The 6000-nt window shown below is 38.1% G+C and overlaps 1 long non-coding RNA gene across 1 annotated transcript in view; it reads right to left on the reverse strand.

Moving 5' to 3' along the window:
- LOC147005449 (uncharacterized) overlaps positions 1 to 5164 on the reverse strand; it is a 79420-nt gene extending 74256 nt beyond the window's left edge. Inside the window, exons 1-2 of the long non-coding RNA XR_015046598.1 lie at positions 5119 to 5164; positions 4378 to 4536 (exon numbers count right to left, since the gene is read on the reverse strand). This is a non-coding gene — a long non-coding RNA (uncharacterized LOC147005449). The remainder of the gene's footprint in view (positions 1 to 4377; positions 4537 to 5118) is intronic.
- Between the last annotated feature and the right edge of the window lie 836 nt (positions 5165 to 6000).

A 6000-nucleotide genomic window follows, 5' to 3' on the forward strand; every position in this document is an offset into this window, starting at 1 on the left:
AGCAGAACATCACAGTCTCAATATTGTTACTGATCATTCATCAGAAAAACTACAGAATTTTCCTGAGTCACAGCCTGGTCAACTGGACATTTGTCTCTTTTAATTTCAGTTTTGCTGGGAAAGTGTATTAATAATAATGGTATTTGAAATTTCCAAGCCTATCTTAGTGTTGTTTTGAGCTGCTGTCTAATCAGAAAACTTTTCTCCATCATTTGTTTTGACTCCAATTTGTCATAATCAAATTGTCAGAAATATGGCTTCAGTATCCTGATAGATTGCTTAGAAATCGGCCTCTGGTAGACACCACAGTAACTTATAGGCTGTCATTGGTATGTCCTAATCTGCATGAACTCCTAATAGTTCTCTAATAGGATGACTTTGGACCTACATTTGAAAGAATTTTGCTGTATCCTGCTTGTTTACTATGTTTAAGAAACATAGTAAATTCATTCTTTTTAATAGCTGAGTAGTACTCCATTGTGTAAATGTACCACATTTTCTGTATCCATTCCTCTGTTGAGGAGCATCTTGTTCTTTCCAGCTTCTGGCTATTATAAATAAGGCTGCTATGAACATAATGGAGCGTGTGTCCTTCTTACCAGTTGGATCATCTTCTGGATATATGCCCAGGAGAGGTATTGCGGGATCCTCCGGTAGTACTATGGCCAATTTTCTGAGGAAGTGCCAGACTGATTTCCAGAGTGGTTGTACAAGCTTGCAATCCCACCAACAATGGAGGAGTCTTCTTTCTCCACATCCTTGCCAGCATTTGCTGTCACCTGAATTTTTTATCTTAGCTCTTCTGACTGGTGTGAGGTGAAATCTCAGGGTTGTTTTGATTTACATTTCCCTGATGATTAAGGATGTTGAACACTTTTTTAGGTGCTTCTCAGCCATTTGGTATTTCTCAGTTGGGAATTCTTTGTTTAGCTCTGTACCCCATTTTTAATAGGATTAAAAATTTAATTTTAATTTTCTGAGACTATGCCAGTGCCTAGCAAATACAGAAGTGGATGCTCATAGTCATCTATTGGATGAAACAGGGCCCCCAATGGAGGAGCTAGAGAAAGTACTCAAGGAGCTGAAGGGGTCTGTAACCCTATAGGTGGAACAACAATATGAGCTAACCAGTACCCCCAGAGCTCGAGTCTCTAACTGCATATGTAGCAGAAGATGGCCTAGTCAGCCATCATTGGGAAGAGAGGCCCCTTGTTGCAAACTTTATATGCCCCAATACATGGGAATGTCAGGACCAAGAAGTGGGAGTGGGTGGATAGGGGAGTAGGGCGTGGGGGAGGGTATAGGGGACTTTCTGGATAGCATTTGAAATGTAAATGAAGAAAATATCTAACAAAAATTGAAGAAAAACAGTAAAATATTGTGTTGTCATTAGTATTATTCTGAGGTTTATTATTTCACTTAGAACATATAGTTTCCAAATAAAACACACACAAACTTTAGATTTGTAATAAACATTAAAGCAGAGGAGCTGGTGTAGGTATCAACCCTCTTTGCTATTTTGTCTACTTCCCTATCAATAAGTCCCAAGATATCACTTGCCATACTCTGCCTAAGCTGCTCCGCATAAGGCCAGAGGGCTTCATGGCCACATGTTCACTATCCATGCTAGCCTATGGTGGCTTCTTTCCTCTTCCTCCCTTCACGGTTCCTGCCTGAGACTCTATGCCTGGGATCCAAAATCCCACCTACCTCTCTTCTGCCCAGCTTCAGGCTGTAGGCATCTTTATTAACCAATCATGGATAAATTGGGGAGTAAGGTTTACACAAGAAAAATTGGTATTCATGAAGATTTTCTTGTCTTGGAGCAACCAGATCTTGGGGTATAGAATTTACAGTTGAATATAAACAGCATCAGACCAATACCCTACAGTCCTGAGGGGTGGGAGCTGAAATCTGATGATGGTTTCATTATATATAATAACTACTTCAACAATTTCTATTGAGAGTCAGATGGACTAGATGCTGTTGAGAATACACACATAGTGGAACACATATTGCCATAAAACTGACAATAGGGAAGCAATAAACAGCAGATGGTGAGTTTATACGGAGGAAGACTACATTTGAAGGAATATGAAATCCGAGTTAAGGATGAGCTGTGCTCTTAAAGGAAGGGGAACAAGAAGAAAATTTTCTTCTTGTTTCTATGTATTATAGAACTACACAGATATATGCATTCTGTCATGTATACAGTACACACACACACACACACACACACACATATATATATTCGTGTTGGATATATATGCAAAGAAACATTCAATATCTTTCTGGAGTTACCAATAATTCAGTGGCTCTATAAACCAGATTTCTAAAGGAGCTGTAGGAGCCAGGCTGAAATGGTAGAGCTAAGGAGCAGATGGTAGAATTGCTTTGAATTCTGTATTGATTTTGGATTTTATTTATGGGAAATGGTGATAATTGGCATGCTCTACACCCAGTGACAAGGTTTGCAAGTGAGAGGCAGCTTGTATTTTGGTGCATTAATCAATTTCTGATGTGCAGGCAGTGGAAAAGTAGTTTGAGCTAAGAGGAGGCAGAGTAAAGTTGATTGCTCAATTAATGAGAAGACAAATAGATGTCATATAGGGGCGCTTTATATAAATAATTGGTGATTTTTAATGTATTAAATATAACTAAGGAAAATAAAAGAATCCAAGATATACCTGGGATAATGTATTGTCAGAAGCCATCTAGGAAAGACTAATGCATGCAAATGAGTTTTCTAGAGATGGCCCACCATTTTTCATGCCCTGAGATGGGTGAGCTCTGAGATGTAAAGTCACCAGAGAATTCATCCCAGAAGTTTGCTGGTGATATGCCTTTCCTGTCACTATTACAAAGCCTAATGATACCGGGGCACTAGCCCATCCTATTAAGATTTCATGAAGATCATTATGAAAATATACTCTTATGTAATAATGCTGTATAAATGAATTGATGATTTCACAACTCTTTTTTTTTTTTTTTTTTTTTCGAGACAGGGTTTCTCTTTATAGCTCTGGCTGTCCTGGAGCTCACTTTGTAGACCAGGCTGGCCTCGAACTCAGAAATCCGCCTGCCTCTGCCTCCTGAGTGCTGGGATTAAAGGCGTGCGCCACCATGCCCGGCCAGCCTGTGTTCTTTTTTTTTTTTTTTTTTTTAAAGATTTATTTATTTATTATATGTAAGTACACTGTAGCTGTCTTCAGACACTCCAGAAGAGGGAGTCAGATCTCGTTACAAGATGGTTGTGAGCCACCATGTGGTTGCTGGGATTTGAACTCTGGACCTTTGGAAGAGCAGTCGGGTGCTCTTACCCACTGAGCCATATCACCAGCCCCAGATTTCACAACTCTTGATAATGATTTCATAGAATGCTTAAACTAACACAAATAATCCCAGGCCCCCTGTATTCTGTATTCTGTATTCTTTATTCTGTAGAATAAAGTTGCAAATAAAACTCAGAAAACCTTCATATGTGATGGGCTAATTGTGCTTGAAACAAATTTGTGATCAAGGTAAAACATTCGTTCTAGGTCAAGTCCAATGTCACAGATCAAATACTCAACCAGATCAAAAAGAAAATTTCTCCAAACTGAAGAAAGACATACTCACATAGTCAGAAGAAGGAAAAAAGGCCATGGCAGACAAAACCAGAAGTTCTCCATGGCATATCATAGTTAAAACACTAAAGAATATAGAACAAAAAGAATTGAAGCAGCAAAAGTCAAAATTTTAAGTCACAACATATAAAGGAAAACATATCAGAATAATAGCTGATTTCTCAGTGGAAACTGAAAGCCAGGAGTTTGTGTTATATAAAGTATTCCATATTTTAGAACATAGGATATCTAAACTCTGGACTTCTCTGGGCCACATTACACAAAGAAAAATCATCTTGGGTAATACAGTAAAAATAAAATTTATCACTTGAGACCAACTGGCCAATTGATTCACTGAATATATTCTCTCGATCCCTTCCATTTTGGCTAGGGTATTGATTTACTTTTTATAAGAATAGATATATATTACTTGCAAGATTTTGGATTTTTCTCATGATGTTCACACCCCTGCATTAGAATTTATACAACCTAACATCCTTTGAAAGTCTATATCTAATGCTTAATCACAGTAAGTAAACAAATATGCCTTTAAGAAAAAAGTGTGGAAGTAAGATTGCTGCACAAATGTCATTCATTTCTTCCTTTAAATGCTTAGTCTTCCTCTAACCTATGATTGACCCACACATCCTGCCCAGGATTTACCCTTTAAGAAAACTGGCCCTTCTGTTCATGATATTTGCATACACATCTTAAAGGTATGATCTCTGTCCTTAATGTTTTTACTAATTCTGATTTGTTAGAATATACTTACCATGAAGGTGAAGATTTGAGTTTAGATTCCCAGGATCCTCATGACAAGCTCAGCGTGGCAGGCGGTGTATACTGTAATCCATCAAGACAAGTCACTCGCTGGGCCTTGCTAGCCAGCCAGTCTAGCACAAGAGGCTAGCTTCTGATCCAGAGAGAAATCCTGTCTCAAATAATAAGAACAAATGTTGTAAGCTCCAAGATAGACTTCTTCCCCCTACAGGCATGAACATACATTTCATTTGTATCAGCACCCACCTGAGCACTCACACCCTAACTAAAGAAAAATAAAGCCAACTATCCTGTACTATTAGCCCAAGACAATCTTAAATTTTCTCATGTCATGCTATAGCAATTGCTCAGAGGAGGAAGACAGTGGTCACTGGAACAAACAGTGACTAGGATAATGTATTTTTGCCTACATGTCTCCCAAGGACTGCTCCTGAGGAAAATCAAGTGGGTTTTAAAGTTATCTGGCATTATGGCTCCATCAAGTGGCAAAGTCGACAAGAAACTTTGGTAAATTTCTTAATTTGAAAATGCCTTGTTTAGCTTTTATGCTGCAGTTTTTCTCAGGGCCAAATCAAGTTCTAGACTGCTGCCAAGTTTCTCCTCATGTGTGAGCCTCCCCTGAGTTCTTTTTAATTTGGTAATTCTGAGCATTTCATCTATGAACAGATACTATAGATTTTTGTGCATGGACATGGAAGAAATCCTATTGTTTACACTTGGATTCTTTGAATACCTGTAAGCTTCCATTTGCCAGTGGATGTGTTATGGCTGGGCTTCAGATCCTTAATGACCTGTGGCCAGAGGCATCAACCCCATGGCATCTGACTTTCCCCGGGTGGTTGCTCATATGAAGCATTTGGCATGCACACGGCATTACTCAGAGCAACAGACTGAGGCAGAAAGGAAGCACAAAATGCAGGTTTGTTATTTCTGAACTTAATTCCCAAAGGAACATTGCTCCACTTTCCCTGATCTTTGCATCTGTTAGATAATAGCCACTTTGGACAGTGTACTTGGGAGGCGGGATCCTCGGAGTTGTCTTGGAGTTATTCCACAGGTTCCCTTTCTGAAAGGAGTACACCACCTCTGAAATTAATTTACCTTAAAATTGTTTACTCTAAAAATAATAATCTTACTGCAAACAATACAGTTCAGTATGTTCAAGGTAGCACCCGAATGTTACCTACATATATACATCAATTATTAATTCTATAGGCTTATAAATCTCTTATTAGCTAGAACTATTGTTGTTTCTATTTTTTTTTAATCTTCGAGAGTTTTCTATATGTAAACAGTGTTTTTGATGATATTCTCTCCCTATCATTCCCCTGTAACTTCCCTGTTTCCTCTTCATGTTCTTTTTCCAACTTAATACACTCTTTTTACAATCCATTTAGTTCATTAATTGCTGCCTACATGACCATAGGTTTAGGGCCATCCACTGAAGTATGGACAACTGGCTATACATATTAAATAAAGTTAAAAATTTAAAATATCATCATGTATTTAACCCATTAATGGACTACTCAGATGATTTAGCTACTCCCATATACACATGTGGGCAGAACCTTAGATATTAATAATTATAGTAACACCATATTTTAGAATATCTATA

The sequence above is a fragment of the Mus caroli genome, unplaced genomic scaffold (genome assembly GCF_978045245.1).
Source record: "Mus caroli unplaced genomic scaffold, Mus_caroli_1 scaffold_3, whole genome shotgun sequence".
Lineage (NCBI taxonomy): Eukaryota > Metazoa > Chordata > Mammalia > Rodentia > Muridae > Mus > Mus caroli.